The sequence below is a fragment of the Schistocerca piceifrons genome, chromosome 1, assembly GCF_021461385.2.
Source record: "Schistocerca piceifrons isolate TAMUIC-IGC-003096 chromosome 1, iqSchPice1.1, whole genome shotgun sequence".
Taxonomy (NCBI): domain Eukaryota; kingdom Metazoa; phylum Arthropoda; class Insecta; order Orthoptera; family Acrididae; genus Schistocerca; species Schistocerca piceifrons.
In genome coordinates, this window is record NC_060138.1 from 1,050,648,328 (window position 1) to 1,050,676,172 (window position 27,845).

A 27,845-nucleotide genomic window follows, 5' to 3' on the forward strand; every position below is an offset into this window, starting at 1 on the left:
ACTCCCTTCCCAACCACTGCTTCCCTTTCATGTCTCTCGACTCTTATAACTGCCATCTGGTTTCTGTACAAATTGTATATAGCCTTTCGCTCCCTGTATTTTACCCCTGCCACCTTTAGAATTTGAAAGAGAATATTCCAGTCAACATTGTCAAAAGCTTTCTCTAAGTCTACAAATGCTAGAAATGTAGGTTCGCCTTTTCTTAATCTTTCTTCTAAGATAAGTCGTAGGGTCAGTATTGCCTCACGTGTTCCAGCGTTTCTACGGAATCCAAACTGATCTTCCCGGAGGTCGGCTTCTACTAGTTTTTCCATTCGTCTGTAAAGAATTCGTGTTAGTATTTTGCAGCTGTGGCTTATTAAACTGATTGTTCGGTAATTTTCACATCTGTCAACACCTGCTTTCTTTGGGACTGGAATTATTATATTCTTCTTGAAGTCTGAGGGTATTGCGCCTGTTTCATACATCTTTCTCACCAGATGGTAGAGTTTTGACAGGACTGGCTCTCCCAAGGCCGTCAGTAGTTCCAATGGAATGTTGTCTACTCCGGGGGCCTTGTTCCGACTCAGATCTTTCAGTGCTCTGTCAAACTCTTCACGCAGTATCATATCTCCCATTTCATCTTCATCTACATCATCTCCCATTTCCATAATATTGTCGTCATGTACATCGCCCTTGTATAGACCCTCTATACCCTGTATATACTCCTTCCACCTTTCTGCTTTCTGCTTTCTCCATCTGAGCTCTTGATGTTCTCCATCTGAGCTCTTGATGTTCATACAAGTGGTTCTCTTATCTCCAAAGGTCTCTTTAATTTTCCTGTAGGCAGTATCTATCTTATCCCTAGTGAGATAAGCCTCTACATCCTTACATTGGTCCTCTAGCCATCCCTGATTAGCCATTTTGCACTTCCTGTTGATCTAATTTTTGAGACGTTTGTATTCCTTTTTGCCTGCTTCATTTACTGCATTTTTATATTTTCTCCTTTCATCATTTAAATTCAATATTTCTTCTGTTACCCAAGGATTTCTACTAGCCCTCGTCTTTTTACCTACTTGATCCTCTGCTGCTTTCACTATTTCATCCCTCAAAGCTACCCATTCTTCTTCTATTGTATTTATTTCCTCCATGCCTGTCAATTGTTCCCTTATGCTCTTCCTGAAACTCTGTACAACCTCTGGTTCTTTCAGTTTATCCAGGTCCCATCTCCTGACATTCCCACCTTTTTGCAGTTTCTTCAGTTTTAATCTACTGGTCATAACCAACAGATTGTGGTCAGAGTCTACATCTGCCCCTGGAAATGTCTTACAATTTAAAACCTGGTTCCTAAATATATGTCTTACCATTATATAATCTATCTGATATCTTTTAGTGTCTCCAGGGTTCTTCCATGTATACAACCTTCTTTCATGATTCTTAAACCATGTGTTAGCTATGATTATGTTGTGCTCTGTGCAAAATTCTACTAGGCGGCTTCCTCTTTCATTTCTTAGCCCCAATCCATATTCACCTACTACGTTTCCTTCTCTCCCTTTTCCTACACTCGAATTCCAGTCACCCATGACTATTAAATTTTCGTCTCCCTTCACTATCTGAATAATTTCTTTTATTTCATCATACATTTCTTCAATTTCTTCGTCATCTGCAGAGCTAGTTGGCATATAAACTTGTACTACTGTAGTAGGTGTGGTCTTCGTATCTATGTTGGCCACAACAATGCGTTCGCTGTGCTGTTTGTAGTAGCTTACCCGCACTCCTATTTTCCTATTCATTATTAAACCTACGCCTGCGTTACCCCTATTTGATTTTGTGTTTATAGCCCTGTAGTCACCTGACCAGAAATATTGTTCCTCCTGCCACCGAACTTCACTAATTCCCACTATATCTAACTTTAACCTATCGATTTCCCTTTTTAAATTTTCTAACCTACCTGCCCGATTAAGGGATCTGACATTCCACGCTCCGATCCGTAGAACGTCAGTTTTCTTTCTCCTGATAACGACAGCCTCTTGAGTAGTCCCCGCCCGGAGATCTGAATGGGGGACTATTTTACCTCCGGAATATTTTACCCAAGAGGACGCCATCATCATTTAATCATACAGTAAAGCTGCATTCCCTCGGGAAAAATTACGGCTGTAGTTTCCCCTTGCTTTCAGCCGTTCGCAGTACCAGCACAGCAAGGCCGTTTTGGTTATTGTTACAAGGCCAGATCAGTCAATCATCCAGACTGTTGCCCCTGCAACCACTGAAAAGGCTGCTGCCCCTCTTCAGAAACCATACGTTTGTCTGGCCTCTCAACAGATACCCCTCCGTTGTGGTTGTACCTACGGTACGGCTATCTGTATCGCTGAGGCACGCAAGCCTCCCCACCAACGGCAAGGTCCACGGTTCATGGAGGTGGGGGACTCATATTACGGTCACAAAAGCAAGAATAAAAATTAAAATTTTTACGGTCACAACACCTCCCCCCAAAATTACATTCATGTGCACTTATCCAAAGTGCCATTAATACCTGTAAAATATAGTTACAAAAACATTTTAACGTCTATTGGTAATAATTATTCTACGGTCACAACAAACATCATTGCCCTTTTGCAAGCTAGCACTCAAGGGGTTCCTTGTCAGATTTGGACACCTGTTTGTGGATGAATTCTCCGGATGAGGGAAAGCTGGTATGTCTAGGCCACCGCGTGGCTTCACCTTACATTCCTACATAGCGCCCAGGAAATATTATCAAAATTCGTCATTTTTGAGCATTTTCTACGTGATTCAAATGGGGAATGTCACAACTGCTCTGCGTCCTCCTTATGATGGTCCTCCATTAAGGAGTCCTTCGGTGATGCATTATTCTAAAAAATAGAGAAAAACTAATTTTCGCCCGAAAAGACCATGAAAGCGCAACGGTACCGAAAGGCCATAGTGTCGTCCTCAGCCCACCGGCGTCACTGGATGTGAATGTGGAGGGGCGCGTGGTCAGCACACCGCTCTCCCTGCCGTATGTAAGTTTACGAGACCGGAACCGCTACTTCTGAATCAAGTAGCTCCTCAAAAGTTGGTAGAGCACTTACCCGCGAAAGGCAAAGGTCCCGAGTTCGAGTCTCGGTCTGTGCACACAGTTTTAATTTGCCAGGAAGTTTCATATCAACGTACACCCCGCTGCAGAGTGAAAATCTCATTCAAGTAGCTCCTCAGTTTGCCTCACAAGGGCTGGGTGCACCCCGCTTGGCAACAGCGCTCGGCAGACCGGATGGTCACCCATCCAAATGCTAGCCATGCCCGACAATACTTAACTTCGGTGACCTGACGGGAACCTGTGTTGCTACTGCGGCAAGGCCGTTGGCGGTATATTACTCTAATTGCATAGAATGATCGATTTAGTTTGATAACTTGTTAATTACAGATTCGTCTGGCCTCAGATTATTATCAATGAGTTGGCAATTCTGTAGGCAACACGAATCTGTAGTTAGAATTATCTTATTAATTTTATTTGGCTTCTTTTCTTTGTGATGGGTGTGGTTAGTACAGCCGTTGTGGGCGCTCCGTGGGCATTGTATGCCCTCCGAAAGTCTCTGTAGTACGAATGTAACACTGGAGAGGCGCAGCCTGCTCTCGCTCCCAAATGAGGCCACTACGGCGCCGCTTACTCGCGGTTTACTGCAAGGTGCGGGCGGCTGCGGGATTGGCTGGTCTCGCAGTAATTGGGAGCGGCCCGCAAGCGGCAATTAGAGGGCCGGCGGCGGCGCGCCAAGTGCCAATATCCGGCCGCCACGCCACTTCCGCTGTCGCCTGGGGGCCGTCCAGCGCGTCCCAGTGAGCCGGCCGGCTGGAGCAGTGGCGGGCGCCAGCCCTCTGGAATCAATTAACGCACTCAAACAAAACGGACATGCCTGGAAGAATCCAGTGCGGTAAGGAAATGTTTTTCTATCACTTGAATCCGTTCGGTAACGAGTTAATTAATGAAGTACTGGCTGAGGTTTTGTAATCAAGATGAGTGGGAAAAGGGGGGGGGGGGGGGGGGAGGGGTGGTGAACTGCGAACACGCCGCATTTAAATAGCAGTGCAGTCGCGCTGCATGCGACTTGGTTTTATATTCCACATTTCCCAACAACACAGTTCATAAACAAAACAAATTTTTTGTATTACTTACTTATTTTCGGCGCTCTGAAAACATAATATAATTTTTATCTGATTGGGAGCCGTGGGGTTCTAGGCGCTCCGGTCCGGAACCACGCGACTGCTATGGTCGCAGGTTCTAATCCTGCCTCGGGCATGGATGTGTGTGATGTTCTTAGGTTAATTAGGTTTAAGTAGTTCTAAGATCTAGGGGACTGATGACCTCAGATGTTAAGTCCTATAGTGCTCAGAGCCATTTGAACCATCTGATTGGGAGAGGGAGGCGAAAATGACGAGGAGCCTAAAATGACCAATTATTGATTTCATGAAAATGCCTAGAGAGAGCATCACTTGAAAGATTTGGACTATAAGCGCGCTACAATATGAGCTAAAGATAACTACAATCATTTAGCCCTAACACACCATAATCTGTGATTACACACGTGTTTTCGTTATATTTCAGTGCATCGAAATAGTGTCTGGACCACGTGTGGCATGTTTGTCCAACACAGTTTCCATTTTCCCGTAAAGTATGAACTGTTTCTATAATTCATATTGTAATGTCCAAAGAGAATTTAATGAAGTGTTGTTAATATTTTTTGGTTATAAATAGACCCTTTGGGTGAGTTAACGAATTTGCTACGCGGATCACATGACGAACTTCTCATCTTACCCGTACAATTCGTTAATCATTTTAATGAGCTTCTCAATTTAATTTGTTGTGCTCAACATGCGTGACAAGTATAAGAGACCAATAGACAGCAGTGACCACGGAAATCGATGGGCCTAGCTGTGCAAGGGTAAAAAGCGATGCGGCGGTGTATGAAACTTCGAAGAAGTACAATCCGGCAGAAGCTATATTGGGGTGTTACACCAAGAATACGCGGGAGAGGAAAGAATGTTTAACTGCAGTACTTCAGTTTAAGTTGCAGGCGCCATAGGAACTAAATATCATGTTCAAATGTGTGTGAAATCTCATGGGACTTGACTGCTAAGATCATCAGTCCCTAAGCTAACACACTACTTAACCTAAATTATCCTAAGGACAAAAGCACACACCCACGCCCGAGGGAGGACTCGAACCTCCACCGGGACTAGCCTCACAGTCCATGACTGTAGCGCCCTAGACGGCTCGGCTAATCCTGCGCGGCACTAAATATCATGACTTACAATTAATGTCTTACTTTTAAACAAATTTAATTTTATGTATCTTTCAGACTATGCCGACAAGCGCGCAGACGGTTTCGATATACATTCACAGACGAGCAGCTGCAAAACCTCAAGGAATATGTTCAGGACTTGGACAGAAGAGCTTTCTGGTAACAAGGGAATAGGTTTCAAAAGTCGCGTCTGACCACTCTGAAACGCTGAAGGTTCCATACTGCTTCAACAAAGGAAAAAAAAAGGTAAAGGACTTCATCCAGATCTTCAACGACAAATTCAATTTTTCCCTCAGAAACCCAGATTCTACGTCTGTAGCCAGACTGACTGTTGTTAACAAAACCACAGTTGAAATGTTAATCAATCTGTGCTCATGATTTTCGGCTGAGAAAAAGCATGAGCTTCATCAGATGTGTAATGCACATTAGACTGGTTGCTCAACTGTTCCCACGAAACAATTTAGTGTCTTAAGCTGGAAAGGGTTATCGAATTACTACTATCTTCTTCTGAAATGGGTGTGAACATCAGTGTAGCACGAAGTTACAATGATGTTGGTTATTACGTCATACCTTTATTCAGTTTTGCCGGGTGCAGATGCAGCAGCAATTCATGAAAAATGCAACACCCTGTGCGATAGGTGTGTGTAATTGAATCTGGGTGGATGAACGATGAAACCTTTATCCACTGGTTAGAACATTTCATTAAAAATTGTGAAGTCTAGCAAGGAAAACCCACTTGTTTTGTTGATGAATTACCACACATGACTAGCTATGCTGAAACCCGTCAGTTTATGTCGAGAAAAACATATTATAAGCAATCTTGTTGGAAGAACATCCGCAACTGAGCATTAGAGCAGAGGTTGAAAATACCTCTTCAGTTGTAAGTAACTTACAACTGAAACTGTATTTTCAAAATCATATTAGTTTATTGAGTTTACCCCTCGTACCAGCCATCGTATGCAACCTCTGGACGCTGTTTTCTGGTTCAAATGGCTCTGAGCACAATGGGACTTAACATCTGTGGTCATCAGTCCCCTAGAACTTAGAACTACTTAAACCTAACTAACCTAAGGACATCACACACATCCATGCCCGAGGCAGGATTCGAACCTGCGACCGTAGCGCTCACGCGGTTCCAGACTGAAGCGCCTACAACCGCACGGCCACACCGGTCGGCTGTTTTCTGGTACCCATTTAAAAATGCCTGCAGCCGGACCTGTGATGATTATTTTACGAGATATCCAGGGAAATTGTTAACTATTGAAGATGTTGGTGGGTTATTTCATGTTGCATAGACGAAGGTTGCTACCATTAGTAATGCCGTAAAAGTCTTTGAAGCACCTGTTTTAATCCCACACAATTCCCAAGTAATCAGTGATTCTGATATTGAGTCATAGATGACAACAAGAGACTCTGTAATGCCTCAGTGATTAACTCGGATGAAATAGAGGTAGCTGGACCCTGTGATACCTCTGGAGGTAAGGCAAATGATACCAAAGCAGGCGTAGCTGGACCGTCACATGCTCCTGAAGTTAGCGCTAATGGAACTGTAACATCTAGACCGTCTTGTGTAGACCCATCGTACTTTTCCCTGCCTCATCTACCTAATGCTGCTCCAAAAGAAGGCAAACAGAGGAAAAAGTTCCTTTCATTGTACATCACAAGCAGCGCTATCAAAAGAGCTTTATAAAATGAAAGATGAAAGCAAAAGAGAAGAAAAAGAAGAAATCCAAAAGACAGGAGCTGAAAAACAAAATGTCAACAGTGGTAGGGGGCGCTAAGGGTAGATGAAAAAAAATGTGAAAAGGAACTCTTTCTGGAAGATTCTTTAGATTCCTCTATATTAGTCAACTACACTGAAGACGACGACGACCATGATTTTGTTGGAGAAGAATTTTGTGATATATGTAGTAAATCAGACTTGGTATGCTTATTCTCGCTTTCCTAAATGGGCCCATGTTGCTAGTACCGGGCTCCTGCCGAAGAAACGAAGTGCAGAACATATGTGTGAGACTTCTGTACTTAAAATAAAATGATGATTTATGTTTATCCAATTGTGTGTCCCCTCGCAAATTTACGCGCCTACTTACGTCATCTTACCCACAATTAGCGTATGGCAGGGAGGGAGGGGGTTCAGAGTTTGACATCACTAAAAAAAAGTTAAGGAAATCGGTACGAATGTTACATTTAGAAAACCTGGGAAATGAGTAATTGGAAGGAAAACTATGATGGGTGATTTTAAAAAAAATCAGACACTTAAAAAATTTTACTCTCACCACGCCCTACCACTACAAACTGTCGACATACGGACAGACGCAGACAATTTCACAGATTTTCGCATTCAGGTTGCCACGTAGTCGTGACTTATTTAGTTTCATAAGCAAAAAGAAGGTCATTCACAAACACATATATTGACCTAAATATTTTAGTACTTTTGCAACCTTATTGTGGAGACGTGAAAACACTCCCAGAAGAAAACAATGTAGACGTTTTAGATGGTTTCAATGTAAAAGGATTTGTTGTTAAAGCAGGAATTACCCTGCACATCAATCAGTTACATCTGCAGATGTGCAGGGGCGCTTCCATCTGAAACTCCAAACCGTCTTCAGAATAGCTGCAAACGTCTCAAAACACTTAGGGAACTTTTCTTACAGTTCTGTCAAGGCTACAGTGACTATTTCAGGCCTAGTGTTCTTTAACGCTTAGGGAAATGGAACGTATTTTCTGCCAGAATTTGCCCCTTCTATAATAATATTTCCTTTTTAAATACGTCGCAGTCATATCAGGAATAAGTTGTTTCACACCTTCCCTTTTCTTATTGCGAGCAGAGTGCAGTCAAATCCACTTAAAATGCGAGCTCTGCAATCCATTCAGGATGTTCTATTTTTGACTCCTGCACTCCTTTTTCCTTCATAAATTCTACAATAGCGGGTTTTAAATAGAAAAATAGTTATAAGCATGCCCCTTGAAGTACTTCGCAATTATATGTGCGGTTTCCATGTTCTTCGTTCAATTCCTTCTGAACTGCCGCAGCTGATAGTGGAATAATGTTGCATGGGGGCTTAATTAAATATTATGCAAATATTTTTAATTTTAGTAGCTGACTGTCCGGTTACGCAGTCTCGTAACCGGTTGGCCCTGACTAGTATTAGTACGCAATCTGACTGCATAGAATAACAACAAAGAATGAAAGGAAATTTCCGTTACCACAATTAATTAAGTCCCCAGCAACTATAAAAGCTACGAAACAAAAACTACAGAACAACAAAGCACAAGTGTAACCGTTCTGTGTGTGGAAGTGTGATTCAACATACACATCTGGCATGGTTCTTCCTCAATAAGACAAGATATTGTAAATACCATTTACCCTGAATTAATTAAATAAAACTGAAATACTATAATTGCACATAGAAACCCGAATTACAGTCTAATACATGAACACAAGCCAGATGCTTTGTTGACTCAACCTGTGACCAAGAGGCATTGTTAGGAAATTTTAAAGAAAATAAAGAAAATGTTTTTTACCTTCATATATATTGACTAAAAATACACTCTGATCATTACAGCATCTCCATTCGAACAACATTTGCTGTCTAGCCCATCAAAACAATTGCACACGACATGGCCTCAAATAGTACAGCTATCAATATCCTCTCAGCAAAGCACTAACCACCACAACCTCTGAACAAGCACTGCCAGTGAAGGCGGCGGAATAAAACTTTGGCGCAATCTCTGGCGCTGTGACTCAGTGTAGCCACCTATCATGTGCCCCTCCTCCACGGGCTAGAATTTGATGGTATTTTTGCCAGCATTGGTGGTGAAAATACCACCAAATTCGTCAAAAAAAATACAGACAAAAATAAAAGATAATATTAATAAGTAAATATCACATAACGAAATAAATTTTGGCTTTGCACTGACCCTTCAATAACCTAATATATGAAATACAGTAATGAATACAAATGCTTGCATACAGGTGATTTTACATAATAGTTTACACAAGTATCATTCAATCAATGGCACCAGCAATGATGAATAGGTGTAGGTAAGAGTCTCATAACATTTCATAAACAGTAAATACACAAAAAAAATCAGTTTATACAAATATTCACATAAAATCCTTTTAATAGTTGAATAAACAAGTAGCACTCCTCAGAGTAGTTGACAGTTCCAGCAGTAGCACCCAGCAATGGTCAACAAGTGTAAATAGCAGTCTCATAATATTTCATCAGCAGTAATTAAACAGTTCCAACAGTGGCACCCAGCAATAGCGAGCAGGCGCAGACACCAACAAGTGACATCATTTCAATAGAAGCAGTTCCATCAGTGGCACCCAGCATGTTGAACAGGTGCAGACACCATCAAGTGACATAATTTCATTAGAAGCAGTTCCTTCAGTGGCACCCAGCAATGTTGAACAGGTGCAGACAGCAACAAGTGACATTATTTCAGTAGAAGCAGTTCCATCAGTGGCACCTAGCAATGTTGAACAGGTGTAGACACGAACAAGTGACATCATTTCAGTAGAAGCAGTTCCATCAGTGGCAGTTAGCAATGTTGAACAGGTGCAGACACCAACAAGTGACATCATTTCAGTAGAAGCAGTTCCATCAGTGGCACCCAGCAAAGTTGAACAGGTGCAGACAGCAACAAGCGACATCATTTCAATAGAAGCAGTTCCATTAGTGACACCCAGTAATGTTGACAGGTGCAGACAGCAACAAGTGACATCATTTCAGTAGAAGCAGTTCCATTAGTGACACCCAGCAATGTTGAACACGTGCAGACACCAACAAGTGACATTATGTCAGTAGAAGCAGTTCCATCAGTGGCACCCAGCAATGTTGAATTTCCAAGTGGCACCCATCATGTTGAACAAGTGTAGGTAACAGTCCATAATATTCACTATCACTAATCAGACAGTTCATCAGAGTTTATCAGCAGAAATTAAACATTTCCAAGTGGCACCCATCATTTAGAACAAGTGCAGGTAACAGTCCATAATATTCACTATCACTAATCAGACAGTTCATCAGAGTTTATTGGCAGAAATGAAACATCTCCTAGTGGCACCCATCATGTTGAACAAGTGCAGGTAACAGTCCATAATATTCACTATCACTAATTGGACAGTTCATCAGAGTTCATTAGCATAAATTAAACATTTGTAAGTGGCACCCATCAATGTTGAACAGGTGAAATCACGAACAAAAGTTTGAATGCACACACAATTACTTTTACAAAATTATCATCAATGCTCTTACACTAAACATAAAAATAATAATAAACACACAAATGATATCAGATAATCGTCATATTAAATATTACAAACACACAAATATCAGTAAACCTATAATATTTATGGGTGTCAGTGCAAGCCACAACAAACAAGTAAAATAATATTTAGGAGATAGGTCGGTACCAATTATTTGGGATTAGGAAAGGAAAACACACTCACTCATCTTTCATCCACATTAAGTACTACTGTGTAATTGAATAGTGTTAACTGTGTAAATGCAATGCTGTCAAAGATTTGATGTTCGACATGTGTATCAAGTAGTAGTGGCAGCAGTGTATAACAGTCAATAATAGTTAGTCAACGTCATAGTCATCATGTCAAGACCAATGTTTGCCAAGCCAAATCAAATGTACAGTTGCTCAACAACTGTAAGTGTGCCAAGATAAGCAAATACATCCTCTCTCCAAAAAAAAAAAAAAAAAAGTATATACTGCTCACTGAATTAACGAAGTGTGATTGTAGTCAATCTTCCTTCTACTTGAGTGTTCCAGCCTGCCATCTTCATCCTCCTTGTTCCATATAAACCAACAAAAAAATATGATCCTCACTTACTTTACCTCTTATCAACCAAAACTCCAATAATCATCAGCATCACATAAATTCAATACTTCAATAATACCTCTTACGTCGATACATATAAAACTTGTCATCAATATCATTTACCTTACCTCTTGTCCACCAAAACTCCAATAATCATCAGCTTCACACAACCTCAATACCTCAATAATACCTCTTCAATACGTCGACACATATAAACCTTATCGCCAATATCATTTCACTTCCATAACAACTCTATCCTCTAGTCAGTCTCCTCAAACAAGTAAAGATAAAATCCTAGTGCAAACTTCAATTCATCATCCCATACAATCCGAAGACACAATGTCCACACACAACCTCTGTGTAATCCATCTGACCCAAATCTTCTACTCATTATGAATTATAAAATACATTTTGGTTACCTTGTCCATCATTAAATAAAAGAAATGCCTACATGACCTCTAACAGCCTTTAGTTTGAATAACTTTCAGTAAGTAAGTACGAGTACGGAGTGTGAATGATAGTAATAATTCACAGTGTGTACACCACTTTAAGAATCATGGCAAAACAGAAGCAAACATGTGGAGTATTTCTTGTGTCAAGTGTCACTTGCTATTTCAATTGCTCACGAAGAATGCAGTGTAATAATTGTCAATGGTCTAACCCTAGTGTTGGTATGTCATGTCGTTAGCTTCCTTCCTATTAGCATAAATTTATACAGCTTCCATAAAACCTCCAGCTCATGTGACTTCTATGACGTTTCTTGTACTAATGTCGTTCGTCGAATTATAGCAGTTCATTTTCTTAGCTTAAAAATATAAGGCACTGAGCGTAATCAAAACATGCAATAGCGAGTAAATATACCAGTGGAGAACAGAATGTCAACAAGTGGATGCACCACAATTCCTACAACGAGGCTCTGCCAAGCGAACAATCTATAATTAATACCATAGTGTGACCTAAATTCCATGTTTGTACACCGTATATCAACATTTCTATATACCAAATTAAAGAGTAGTTATGACAACAAAACAGAAATGTGTAAATATGCAATCCATACCCAAAGCAGCAAATATGTATCTTACATAATAAATAGGTCATTATCATCATATCAGCATAAGCAAATAAATGTTCACATGTAATCTTAATAAGTAAACATGAAGGCGTAAGCAGATAAATCACAAAATATAACTTACATACATAACCACAGGCAGCACAATTAATCAGGTGACAATTATAAATTAAATAAATAAGCACAGCAGGCACATAATAAAAAAATGTGACATCAGAGAAAAAGCATAGCAGCCAAGCGATGCATAGTATACACAAGTAACAACCCTGTTCATTAATCAATCCTTGTCAATATCAGTTAACACGAAGTATGAATCACGTAATCGCGAGCAGCAAATTACGTCTGAAGTACGTACCTAAGTGGAAATATGTTACCTGAAAAATGAACTCAATTAATAGTTACCTTTTTAGTTTATTAGTTTCTTCTTCGAAATTACATTCTTCCTGAAAATTTCTCGATAGCAAGACCTCTTAACGTCGGACACACACAAAATTTACCTGAAGTTCTTAAATTTTTTATACAACCGTATCCTGAAAAATACTGAACGTTAATAACATAATTTACCAAGTCACTATAGCTTTATACAGAATTTGATCAGAGAAATTAGACTGTGTATTTGTTTACGGCTGTCAGTGTATTCGCACTGAGCGCTCGATCAGCTGTAGGTACGCCTGACGTAAGAAGTAATTGTTTGCGGTCAACGACTGCTTTGTGCGGCGCGCAGACTTGACTGTTGCTTTCAGTTATGTGCCGCCGCCAGAACACGGCGCGGTATCCTTGTATTCTCTGCGTGTTTACGTATAACTGTTAGTTTCTCGAAAGTTTATCATTCCACAAACATTTTAACGTTCGATATATGATGTATTCCCTTAGAGCGCCGAGATTTAAGAGTTTCTACTTCGACAGTGTTATCATGAATGATTTTGTGAACTCTATAAGGACCGTTATAAAGCAGAAAAATTTGCGACACAAGCCTTTTCCTTTGTGAGACAAACGATTAGGCTTAATTAACACCTTTTGACCAACTGACAAAGTTTTTAAACGACCAGGACGTTTAGCTGATTTCTCTCTTTTAGCAGCCGCAGATGCAATATTTTGTAGAGCCAGGTTGACAACTTCAGAATGCCGCAGTTTCCATGAAGGCGGAAAAGGAACGATTTCAGAAATGCGATTTGTCGGTGTTTTATTTTCTAATATCAATAAAGGCGGTAAAGAAGTTGAATCATGAGGGAGTTCATTCAGAATGTTTTGAAAAATATGAAGATACTGATCCCACGTTCTGTGATTCTGATGACAATAAAGACGACACAATTTATTGATTTCCTTCATCCATCTCTCTGAAGTGTTAGATTGAGGGTGAAAAGTGAAATGAAAATTGGTTTAATCTTACGACGCCGTAGAGTATGAAGCCAAATTTTAGAGCGAAACTGTGATCCATTATCTGATATAACCTTATTAACATGAGCCACTTCTTTAAGAATATGTTTGATGAAAGCGTTAGATACTGAATGAGCTGTTGCTTTGTGTAAAGGTGTAAAACACACATATTTTGATGTCACTTCCACTGCTACCAAAATGTACGCAAAACCATTAGTAGAACGAACCACTGGACCAAACAAATTGACTGCAGCCATCTCCTTTAATTTCGCTGGAATGATAGGAAACAACGGTGCTCTGTGAAAAATAGTTGGCGGCTTAGCCTTTTGACATAATTTGCATTTGGCATGAACAGATCGAGTACGTTTTTCCATATTACTGAAGTGGCAATTTTCTCGTAGTTTATTAAAGCATTTTCTGGGACCAAAGTGTGCATAACTGAAATGTGTATACCAAATCAGTTTATTAACCCACTCATCAGGAATACAAACTAACCAAACAGAGTTGTCGACCGGTTTTCGTTTAAAAAGAATATCATTGCAAACTAAATAATACTGTCTAATCGCTACGCTTTCCTTTCTCCTCCACTTCTCCTTAATGTACATCCAGATTGGATCCCTATTTTGCTCCTTAGCGATGTCCTGGAGCGAAGACGAAATTAAATTTTCAAACGCAACGCCTTGAATATACATCAAACAATAATTGTTTTCTCTGCAGTCCTCCTCAGCACTTTGTTTGAAACCCATAGGTGCACGTGATAAAGCATCAGCAACAATATTTGAAGAACCCTGTATGTAAACAATACTAAAATCAAATTCCTGTAGATACAGCGCCCATCGTGACAATCTTCCATGTGTTAATTTTGTTGACATAAGAAATTCCAGAGCTCAATGATCAGGGTAAACCTTAGTATGTCTGCCATACAAAAAGATGCGAAATTTTGTGAAAGCTCATACAACAGCCAAGGCTTCAAGTTCCGTAATCGAATAATTCTTTTCTGATTTAGAGAGAACACGACTTCCAAATGCAATAGTTTTCTGTACTACAACGCCGTTTTCTTCTATCTCTTGAAATAAATGTGCACCTAGGCCTTTGTATGATGAGTCCGTCGCCAAACAAAAATCTTTAGATAAATCCGGATGTGAAAGAAGTGGAGCAGCAACTAAAGCATCATGAAGTTGTTCAAACTCTGATTGAGCTTCATCATCCCAACACCAATTAGAATTCTTTCCAGATAGTTCACATAAACGAGGTGTGGCCAGATTGTCTAATCTAACAAAGCGTCTAAGAAAATTACAGACACCAAGGAAACTACGAACATCACGTTTTGTAGTAGGAACAACATAATTACGAATAGCATCTAGTTTCTCTGGATCAGGAAGAATACCTTCCATAGAAATAATATGACCAAGAAATTTCACCTGAGAACGACCAAATTGAGATTTTTCCAAGTTCACTGTAATGCCAACTCTAGCAAAAATACGTAATAATGAATCCAAAATTTTGTTGTGCTCACTCCAAGAACGTTTAGCAATAAGAATATCGTCAACATATGAAGTAATATTATCACGAAGATAAACAGGTAAAATTTCGTTTGAATTACGAATGAATGCTGCTGAAGAAACAGTAAGTCCAAACGGTGATTTCCGAAATCTGCTATTTTTACTATCAAAAGAATTCCAAGGGACGATCCGAAGCAGCGGTCGCCACGTGCATGGGGGCTTAATTAAATATTATGCAAATATTTTTAATTTTAGTAGCTGACTGTCCAGTTACGCAGTCTCATAACCGGTTGGCCCTGACTAGTATTAGTACGCAATCTGACTGCATAGAATAACAACAAAGAATGAAAGGAAATTTCCGTTACCACAATTAATTAAGTCCCCAGCAACTATAAAAGCTACAAAACAAAAACTACGGAACAACAAAGCACAAGTGTAACTGTTCTGTGTGTGGAAGTGTGATTCAACGTACACATCTGGCACGGTTCTTCCTCAATAAGACAAGATATTGTAAATACCAGTTACACTGAATTAATTAAATAAAACTGAAATACTATAATTGCACATAGAAACCCGAATTACAGTCTAATACGTGAACACGAGCCAGATGCTTTGTTGACTGAACTTGTGACCAAGAGGCAATTTTAAAGAAAATAAAAAAAATGTTTTTTACCTTCATATATATTCACTAAAAATACACTCTGATCATTACAGCATCTCCATTCGAACAACATCTGCTGTCTAGCCCATCAAAACAATTGCACACGACATGGCCTCAAATAGTACAGCTATCAACATCGTCTCAGCAAAGCACTAACCATCACAACTTCTGACCGAGCGAGGTGGCGCAGTGGTTAACACACTGGAGTCGCATTCGGGAGGACGACGGTTCAATCCCGTCTCCCGCCATCCTGATTTAGGTTTTCCGTCATTTCCCTAAATCGTTTCAGGCAATTGCCGGGATGGTTCCTTTGAAAGGGCACGGCCTATTTCCTTCCCAATCCTTCCCTAACCCAGCTTGCGCTCCGTCTCTAATGACCTCGTTGTCGACGGAACGTTAAACACTAACCTCCACCTCCTCCTCCACCACAACTTCTGAACAAGCACTGCCAGTGGAGACGGCGGAATAAAACTCTTTGGCGCAATCTCTGGCGCTGTGACTCAGTGTAGCCACCTTTCAATGTGCACGACTTCAGAAATTTTACTTTTCGTACCACTAATATCTTCATGTGTTTCATGCCTGTAAATTTTGCATTAAGTGCTTCGTAACATACTGAACACCGAATCCCATTTGGCAATCGTGGTAACTTTTTGCACTTCCAATGGCAACTAATTCTTTAAGTTCTGTCTACATGGTAAGGTAATGTCGGTTCATAGCAAATTCTCAGTACCAGTCGACTGCGTGGCTGCATAGTGAAAGGTGGCTACACTGAGCCACAGCGCCAGAGATTGCGCCAAAGAGTTTTATTCCGCCGCCTCCACTGGCAGTGCTTGTCGAGATGTGGCAGTAGTCAGTGCTTGTTGAGAAGTAGTAGGAGTCAAGTCGTTGTTGAGATGTCGTCGTAGTGAGTGCTTGTGCAGATCTTGCTGAGAGGATTTTGATAGCTGTGCTATTGGTGGCCATGTTGTATGCAGTTGTTTGATGGGCTAGACAGCAGATGTTGTTCGAATGGAGATATTGTAATGATCAGAGTGCTTTTCGTCAATATATATGAAGGTAAAAAAATTCCCTTTTTTTCATTATTTCAATGTCTAAAATAATGCATCATTACAAGTTCAGTCAACAAAGCATCTGGCTTGTGTTCTTGTATTACAGTGTAATTCTGGTTTCCTTACGCAATTATAGTATTTCTATTTTTTTAATTACTTCAGTATAAATGGTATTTAAAATTTCTTGTTTTATTGAAGTACAACCGTGCCAGATGTGTACGTTGAATCACACTTCCACACACAGAACAGTTACACTTGTGCTTTGGTTTCGTAAGTTTTATAGTTGCTGGGGACTTAATTAATTAATTGTGTCAACGGAAATTTTCTTTCATTCTTTGTTGTTATTCTATGCAGTCAGATTGCGTACTAAATCTAGTTAGGGCCAACCGTTTACTAATTTTTAGTAGCTAACTGTCCGGTTACGCACTCTCGTAACCGGTTGGCCCTGATTAGTTTTAGTACGCAATCTGACTGCATAGAACAACAACAAAGAATGAAAGGAAATTTCCGTTAACGCAATTAATTACTTAAGTCCCCAGCAACTATAAAACGTACGAAACCAAAGCACAAGTGTAACTGATCTGTGTGTGGAAGTGTGATTCAACATACACATCTGGCACGGTTCTTCTTCAGTAAGACAAGAAATTTTAAATATCATTAATACTGAAGCAATTAAAAAAATAGAAATACTATAATTGCGCAAGAAAACCAGAATTACACTCTAATACAAGAACACGAGCCAGATGCTTTGTTGACTGAACCTGTGACGAGGCATTGTTTAAGACATAATGAAAAAAAAGGAATTTTTTTACCTTCATATATATTGACGAAAAGCACTCTGATCATTACAATATCTCCATTCGAACAACATCTGCTGTCTAGCCCATCAAACAACTGCATAAAACATGGCCTCAAATAGTACAGCTATCAATATCCTCGTGCCGTAGCGTGCATAGGGCCCCAAGCTGTAGTGGTGCTATTTCCCTTTTAGTTTTCTGCACCGCTGCCTATTCTTTTACTATTCTTTGCATCTGTCAAAACAACTCTTCTATCTATCTAGAGAATCGGTAAAGAATAACCGGATATGACTATTTTACCTAAAAGTGATTTCGGAAATTACCGTTTGGACTTACTGTATCTTCTGCAGCATTCATTCGTAGTTTAAACGAAATTTTACCTGTTTATCTTCGTGACAATGTTACTTCATATGTTGACGATATTCTTATTGCTAAACATTCTTGGAGTGAGCACAACAAAATTTTGGATTCATTATTACGTATCTTTGCAAGAGCTGGCATTACAGTGAACTTGGAAAAATCTCAATTTGGTCGTTCTCAGGTGAAATTACTCGGCCACATTATTTCTATAGAAGGTATTCTTCCTGATCCAGAGAAACTAAACGCTATTTGTAATTATGCTGTTCCTACCACAAAACGTGATGTTCGTAGTTTCCTTGGTGTCTGTAATTTTCTTAGACGCTTTGTTAGATTAGACAATTTGGCCACACCTCGTTTATGTGAACTATCTGGAAAGAATTCTAATTGGTGTTGAGATGAAGAACGCAGCAAATTGCGCGTCGACATGTGAACTGCAGGACACATAAACATCGACGTTTCGAACGCACATTGCGGTCCATGGATTCCTCTTGCTGAGAGGATATTGATAGCTGTGCTATTTGTGGCCATGTTGTATGCAGTTGTTTGATGGGCTAGACAGCAGATGTTGTTCGAATGGAGATATTGTAATGATCAGAGTGCTTTTCGTCAATATATATGAAGGTAAAAAAATTTCCTTTTTTTTCATTATTTCAATGTCTTAATTTACCGCCTATTCTGATATTAAAAAACAAAGCACCGACAAATCGCATTTCTGAAACCGATCCTTTTCCGCCTTCACGGAAACTGCGGCATTCTGAAGTTGTCAACCTGGCTCTGCAAAATATTGCATCTGCGGCTGCTAGAAGAGAGAAATCAGCTAAACGTCCTGGTCGTTTAAAAATCTTGTCAATTGTTCAAAAGGTGTTAATTAAGTCTCATCCTTTGTCTCGCAAAGGAAAGGGCTTGTGTCGCAAATTTTTTCTGCTTTGTAACGGTCCATATAGAATTCGCAAAATTATTCATGATAACACAGTTGAAGTAGAAACTCTTAAATCTCGACGCTCTAAGGGAATACATCATATATCAACGTAAAAATTTTTGTGGAATGACATACTTTTGAGACATCAACAGTTATACGTAAACACACGGAGAATGCAAGGATACCGCGCCGTGTTCCGGCGGCGGCACAGACTCAAAGCAACAGTCAAGTCTGCGCGCCGCACAAGGCAGTCGTTGACCGCAATCACTTCCTACGTCACGCGCCTACAGCTGATCGAACGCTCAGTGCGATTGCACTGACAGCCGTAAACAAATACAGTCTAATTTCTCCGATTAAATTCAGTATAAAGCTATAGTGACTTAATGAATTATGTTATTAACGTTCAGTATTTTTCAGGATACGGTTGTATAAAAAATTTAAGAACTTCAGGTAAATTCTGTGCGTGTCCGACGTTAAGAGGACTTGCTATCGAGAAATTTTCAGGAAGAATGTAATTTCGAAGAAGAAACTAATAAACTAAAAAGGTAACTATTAATTGAGTTCATTTTTCAGGTAACATATTTCCACTTAGGTACGTACTTTAGACGTAATTTGCTGCTCGCGATTACGTGATTCATACTTCGTGTTAACTGATATTGACAATGATTGATTAATGAACAGGGTTGTTACTTGTGTATATTATGCATCACTTGGCTGCTATGCTTTTTCACTGATGTCATATTTTTTTAATTATGGGCCTGCTGTGCTTATTTATTTAAATTATAATTGTCACCTGATTAATTGAGCTGATGTGGATATGTATGTAAGTTATACTTTGTGATCTATCTGCTTGCGCCTTCATGTTTACTTATTAAGATTACATATGAACATTTATTTGCTTATGCTGATATGATGCTAATGACCTTTTTATTATGTAAGATACATATTTGCTGCTTTGCGTATGGATTGCATATTTACACATTTCTGTTTTGTTGTCATAACTACTCTTTAATTTGGTATATAGAAATGCTGATATACTGTGTACGAACATAGAGTTTGGGTTATACTATGGTATTAATTATAGATTGTTTGCTTGGCAGAGCCTCGTGGTAGGAATTGTGCTGCATCCACTTGTTGACATTCTGTTCTCCACTGGTATATTTACTCGCTATTGCATGTTTTGCTTATGCTCAGTGCCTTATATTTTTAAGATAAGAAAATGAACTTCTATAATTCGACGAACGACATTAGTACAAGAAACTTCATAGAAGTCACATGAGCTGGAGGTTTTAAGGAAGCTGTATAAATTTATGCTAATAGGAAGGAAGTTAACGGCATGACATACCAACACTAGGGTTAGACTATTGACAATTATTACACTGCATTCTCCGTGAGCAATTGAAATAGTAAGTGACACTTGACAAAAAATACTCCACATGTTTGCTTCTGCCATGATTCTTGAAGTGGTGTACACACTGAAATATTATGATCATTCACACTCCGTAATCGTTCTTAATTAGTGAGAGTTATTCAAACTAAAGGCTGTTAGAAGTCATGTATGCATTTCTCTTATTTAATGATGGACAAGGGAACCAAAATGTATTTTATAATTAATAATGAGTAGAAGATTTAGGTCAGATGGATTACACAGAGGTTGTGTGTGGACATTGTGTCTACGGATTGTATGGGATGATGAAGTTTGCATTAGGATTTTATCTGTACTTTTTCGAGGAGACTGACTAGAAGAAAGAGTTGTTATGGAAGTGAAATGATATTGGCGATAATGTTTATATGTGTCGACGTATTGAAGACATATTATTGAGGTATTGAGATTGTGTGAAGCTGATGATTATTGGAGTTTTGGTGGACAAGAGGTAAGGCAGATGCTATTGATGATAAGGTTTATATGTATCGACGTAAGAGGTATTATTGAAGTATTGAGATTATGTGATGCTGATGATTATTGGAGTTTTGGTGGATAAGAGGTAAAGTAAGTGAGGAGCATTTTTTTTTTTTGTTGGTCTATATGGAACAAGGAGGATGAAGATAGTAGACTAGAACACTCAAGTGGAAAGAAGATTGTCTACACACACACTTTGTTAAATCAATAAGCAGTACATACTTTTTTTTTTTTGAAGAGAGGAAGTATTTGCATATCTTGGCACACTGACAGTTGTTGAGCAACTGTACAGTTGATTTGGCTTGGCAAACATTGGTCTTGACATGATGGCTATTACGTTGACTAACTATTATTGACTGTTACACACTGCTGCCATTACTATTTGATACACAAGTTAAACATCAAACTATGACAGAATTGCATTTACACAGTTAACACTATTCAAATACACAGTAGCACTAATGTGGACGAAAGATGAGTGAGTGTGTTTTGTGTGTTTTCCTTTCCTAATCCCAAATAATTGGTACCGACCTATCTCCTAAATATTATTTTATTTGTTTGTTGTGGCTTGCACTGGCACCCATAAATATTATAGGTTTACTGTTATTTGTGTATTGTAATAGTTAATATGACAATTATCTGATATCATTTGTGTGTTTATTATAATTTGTATGTTTAGTGTAAGAGCATTGATAATAATTTTGTAAAAGCAATTGTGTGTGCATTCAAACTGTTGTTCACTCCTCCACCTGTTCAACATTGATGTGTGACACTCGATACACAAGTTGAACATAAAATTTTGGACAGAATTGCATAACACTATTCAATTACACAGTAGTACTTAATGTGGATGAAAGATGAGTGAGTGTGTTATGTGTGTTTTCCTTTCCTAATTCCAAATAATTGGTACCAACCTATCTCCCAAATATTATTTTACTTGTTTGTTGTGGCTTGCACTGACACCCATAAATATTATAAGTTTACTGATATTTGTGTGTTTGTAATATTTAATATGACAATTATCTGATATCGTTTGTGTGTTTGTTATAATTTGTATATTTAGCGTAAGAGCATTGAGAATAATTTTGTAAAAGCAATTGTGTGTGCATTCAAACTGTTGTTCATGCCGGCACCTGTTCAACATTAATGGGTGCCACTTGGAAATGTTTAATTTCCGCTGATAAACTCTGATGAACAGTGTGATTAGTGATAGTGAATATTATGGACTGCTGTCTGCAACTGCTCAACATTGCTGGGTGATACTGATGGAACTACTTCTACTGAAATGACGTCACTTGTTGGTGTCTGCACCTGCTCAACATTTATGGGTGTCACTAATGGAACTGCTTCTATTGAAATGATGTCACTTGTCGGTGTCTGCACCTACTCAACATTGCTGGGTGCCACTGTTGGAACTGTTTCTACTGAAATGATGTCACTTGTTGCTGTCTGCACCTGTTCAACATTACTGGGTGCTACTGCTGGAACTATCAACTACTTCTTTTTTGAATCATTGAAAGCATTTTATGTGAACATTTGTATAAACTGATTTTTTGTCTATTGTGTAAACTATTATGTAAAGTCACATGTATGAAAGAATTTGTATTGCTTACTGTATTTTATATATTGGGTTATTGAAAGGTCAGTGCAAAGCCAAAATTTTATCTAATTAGGTGATATTTACGTATTAATATTATCTTTTATTTTTGTCTGTATTTTTGTGGACGAATTTGGTGGTATTTTCACCACCTACCATCAAATTCTGGCCCGTGGAGGAAGGGCATATGAAAGGTGGCTACACTGAGCCACAGCGCCAGAGATTGCGCCAAAGAGTTTTATTTCGCCGCCTCCACTGGCAGTGCTTTTCGAGATGTGGCACTAGTCAGTGCTTGTTGAGAAGTAGTAGGAGTCAAGTCGTTGTTGAGATGTCGTCGTAGTGAGTGCTTGTGCGGATCTTGCTGAGAGGATATTGATAGCTGTGCTATTTGTGGCCATGTTGTTTGCAGTTGTTTGATGGGCTAGACAGCAGATGTTGTTCGAATGGAGATATTGTAATGATTAGAGTGCTTTTCGTCAATATATATGAAGGTAAAAAAATTCCCTTTTTTTTAATTATTTCAGTGTCTTAAATAATGCGTCATTACAGGTTCAGTCAACAAAGCATCTGGCTTGTGTTCTTGTATTAGAGTGGTTTCCTTACGCAATTATAGCATTTCTATTTTTTTAAATTACTTCAGTGTAAATGGTATTTAAAATTTCTTGTCTTATTGAAGAAGAACCGTGCCAGATGTGTACGTTGAATCACACTTCCACACACAAAACAGTTACACTTGTGCTTTGGTTTCGTACGTTTTATAGTTGCTGGGGACTTAATTAATTAATTGTGTTAACGGAAATTTTCTTTCATTCTTTGTTGTTATTCTATGCAGTCAGATTGCGTACTAAAACTAGTCAGGGCCAACCGTTTACGAGACTGCGTAACCGGACAGTTAGCTACTAAAAATTAGAAGTATATGCATTTCATATTTATTTAATTAAGCGCCCATGCAATAGTAGATACCGAGGATTCTCATCACTCTATTCTGTCATTCCCGTTCAGTTGTAAAGGCTTGTAAAGATACCTCGATAGATTGACTTTTTTATGGGACCCCTTAGGGTCATGACTGCCAAGAAGGGAAAGAAAACCAATGTACACTCCTTGTGCATACCGGTTGGAGTAATTTCAGTAGTGGAACGGGTCCTCCCGGATGCCATGAAGTCCGCAGGGCGCAGCCAATTGCAGGTGATTGCTCACGTACGTACTAATGATGTGTGTCGCTTTGGATCAGATGAAATTCTCTCTGGTTTCGAGCTGCTAACGGAAGTGGTAAAGGCTGCCAATCTCGCTTGCAAGATGAAAGCAGAGCTGACCATTTGCAGCATAGCTGACAGGGCCGATTGCGGACCTCTGGTACGGAGCCGAGTGGAGCGTCTGAATCAGATGCTCAGATGGTTCTGCGACCATGTAAGACGCAGATTCTTCAACTTGCGCCAAAGGGTGGTTGGTTTTCCGGTTCCGCTGAATGGGTCGGGCGTCAACTATATGCAGAAGGCGGCTACACGGGTAGCAGGGATGTGTGGCGTGAACTGGACGGTTTTTAAGGTTAGAAGGTCTCGGGAAATCCCAAGGTGGGTTTCAGTTACAAAGGGTGCACGCCGAACAAAGAAAGAACGTAATACAGGAACCTTCGGTATAACAGTTGTAAACTGTCGTAGCTGTTTTGGGAAAGTACCAGAGCTCCAAGCGCTAATAGAAACCACTGATGCCCAAAGCGTTATAGGTACTGAAAGCTGGCTAAAGCCGGATGTAAGCTCAGCCGAAATTTTTGCGAAGAATCTAACGGCGTTCCGAAAGGATAGGCAGTGGCGTTTTTGTTGCTGTTAGAAGTAGTTTAACTTGTCGCGAAATTGAAGTAGATACTTCCTGTGAGTTATTATGGCAGAGGTCATTGTTGGCAACCGGAATAAAATAATAATTGGATCCTTTTAACGACCTCGCAATTCTGAAGATACAGTTGCTGGAAGGTTCAAAGAAAACTTGAGGTGATTTCAAACATATACCCGACTCATACGACTATAGTGAGTGGTGACTTTAATTTACCCTCGATATGTTGGTGAAAATACGTTTTTAATTCCGGAGGTACGCATCAAACATCATCCGAAATTGTGTAGAACGCATTCTCTGAAAATTATTTCGAGCTCTTAGTTAATGAGCCCACGGGAATAGTAAACGGTTGTGAAAACAAACTTGATCTCTTAGCAACAAATAATCCTGAGTTAATAACCAGCATCAAAACCGATATAGGGATAAGTGAACACAGGGTTGTCGTAGCGAGATTGAATACTGTAATCCCCAAATCCTCGAAAGATAAGCTAAAAATATACCTATTCAAAAAAGCAGATAAAAATTTACTTGAAGCCTTCCTGAGAGACAATCTCCACTGTTTTCAAATTAATAATATAAGTGTAGACCAGATGTGGCTTAAATTCAGAGAAATAGTATCGGCAGCAATTGAGAGACTTATACCAAACAAATTAAAAAACGACGGAGATGATCCTCCTTGGTACACAAAACGGATCAGAACACTGTTGCAGAAACCACGAAACAAACATGCCAAATTTAAACAGACGCAAAATCCCCAAGATTGCCGATCTTTTACAGAAGCTCGAAATTTAGCGCGGACTTCAATGCGAGATGCTTGTAACAGTTTTCACAACGAAACTTTTTCTCGAAACCTGACAGAAAATCCAAAGAGATTCTGGTCGTATGTGGAGTATGCTAGTGGCATGAAACAATCAATGTCTTCCCTGCGCGATAGCAGTGACAGTGCTGCCGAAGCAGTGTCACTAAACACAGCCTTCCAAAATGCCTTCACAAAAGAAGATGAAGTAAATATTCCAGAATTCGAAACAAGAACTGCTGCCAACATGAGTAACGTAGAAGTAAATATCCTCGGAGTAGTGAAGAAACTCAAATCACTTAATAAAAGCAAGTCTTCTAGTATAGACTGTATACCAATTAGGTTCCTTTCAGAGTATGCTGATGAATTAGCTTCATACTTAACAATCATATACAACCGTTCGCTCGACGAAAGATCCGTACCCAAAAGATTGGAAAGTTGCACAGGTCACACCAATATTCAAGAAAGGTGGTAGAGGTAATCCACTTAATTACAGGCCCATATCGTTAACGTCGATATGCAATACCATTCTGGAACATATATTGTATTCGAACATAATGAATTACCACGAAGAAAACGGCCTATTGACACACAGTCAACTTGGGTTTAGAAAACATCTTTCTTGTTAAACACAACTAGCTCTTTATTCGCATGAAGGGATTTCAGATCGATTCCGTATTACTGGATTTACGGAAGACTTTTGACACTCTACCACACAAGCGGTTTGTAGTGAAATTGCGTGCTTATGGAATATCGTCTCAGTTATGTTACTGGATTTGTGACTTCCTGTCAGAGAGGTCACAATTCGTAGTAATTGACGAAAAGTCATCGAGTAAAACAGAAGTGATTTCTGGCGTTCCCCAAGATAGTGTTACAGTCTTTTTGCTGTTTCTTATGTATAGAAAGGATTTGGGAGACAATTTGAGCAGCCGTCTTAGGTTGTTTGCAAATGATGCTGTCGTTTATCGACTAATAAAGTCATCAGAAATCAAAACAAACTGCAAAACGATTTAGAAAGTATATCTGAATGGTGCGAAAATTGGCAGTTGACCCTAAATAACGAAAAATGTGGGATCATCCACATGAGTGCTAAAAGTGATTCGCTATACTCTGGTTGCACGATAAAACAGTCGAATCTAAAGACCGTAAATTCAGCGAAATACCTAGGAATTACAGTTACGAACACCATAAACTGGAAGGAACACACAGAAAATATTGTGGGGAAGGTTAACCAAATATTGCGTTTTATTGCCAGGACACTTAGGAAATGTGACGGATCTACTAAGGAGACTGCCTACACAACGCTTGTCAGTCCTCTTTTAGAATACTGCTGCGCGGTGTGCGATCCTTACCACACAGGACTGACGGAGTGCATCGAAAATGTTCAAAGAAGGGCAGTACGTTTTGTATTATCTCGAATATGTGAGAGAGTGTTACTGAAATGATACCGGATTTGAGCTCGACATCATTAAAAGAAAGACGTGTTTCGTTGCGACGGTATCGTCTCACAAAATTCCAATCACCAACTTTCTCCTCCGAATGAGCAAATATTTTGTTGACATCGACCCACAGAGGGAGAAACGATCAACATGATAAAATAATGGAAATCAGAGCTCGGACGGAAACATATAGGTGTCCGTTCTTTCCGCGCGCTATACGAGATTGGAATAATAGAGAATTGTGAAGGTAGTTCGATGACCCTTCTGCCAGGCACTTAAATGTGACTTGAAGAGTATCCATGTAGATGTAGATGCAGCCACCACGAACAAATAGCGAAGGGTGGACAGCGATGAATCCACGATTCTGCTGAACTGAAGTGAGTTGTACCGACCGAAAAATACCACACGGCAATACGAAATCAAATGTTGCGCAATACGTAGTACGGAAATGTTAAGTGGTAACATCGGATCAACTTTCTACACATCCTACATTAATGAAATAGTGTATACAGACGATATTGCTTTAAGTGACGAGACGAGCAGCTCCGACACAGTTTTGTCTCTATCTTGCAGCGACTCCAATGGATCAATGGAAGAGGCTCTCACCGCATGATCCGCGGAGCCGAGGAAGGAAATGGCTTTTGTTGATGTTAAAGAAATGTGCGACGAATTCGAAGTGGAAAATGTCCACGTCAGAGTGACGCTCTGCTTCATTCGTCGTTGGTGAGAGTAACGAGCCGATCAAAAGCGAGCCAATCCACTTTGATGCTAAAACAAAACCGTTAACGTTGACCAAGAACGATCCAAATTGGAACCTACAAAGATTGCAAAATAGGCAACAGCAATCCTTATACAAGGAAGAAAAATCGATATCATATGGGATGTACAAGATACGAAAAACACAAACAGATAAATAAATTGATATTCAATCGATTTGTTGTAATCGACTTATCGTACTAGAATGTTACAACAGAAATACTCCAATAGAGGGCAGCGAGTGCCTTTTTGGAAACTGCTGAGATCATCGGCCGCTAAGCTTACGCACTACTTAACCTAACTTACGCTAAGAACATCACACACACCCATGCCCGAGGGAGGACTCGAACCTCCGACCGGGGGAGCCTCGCGGACAGTGACAAGGCAGCTCAGACCGCGCGGCTACCCCGCCTTTGTATACGATCAACGTTGTACGTCACGAAATAAGTCTCCTACAAGGGGGGTGGGGGGTGGAAAATCGAAGGTTTACAGAAATTGGCAGCATTTTTCAGCAAGCAGTTGTCACCTCTTGTTACTAGTTTTAGTTATGGTTAGGGTATCAACACCGATCCAATAGGCTGCAGGAGGTATCGGTCGACCATTCAGCGCACGTTATTGCTTAAGGGAGAGAAAAGGAATCTTGCAGTCGGTAATACACACAAAATCACACTTTCCTACAGGACG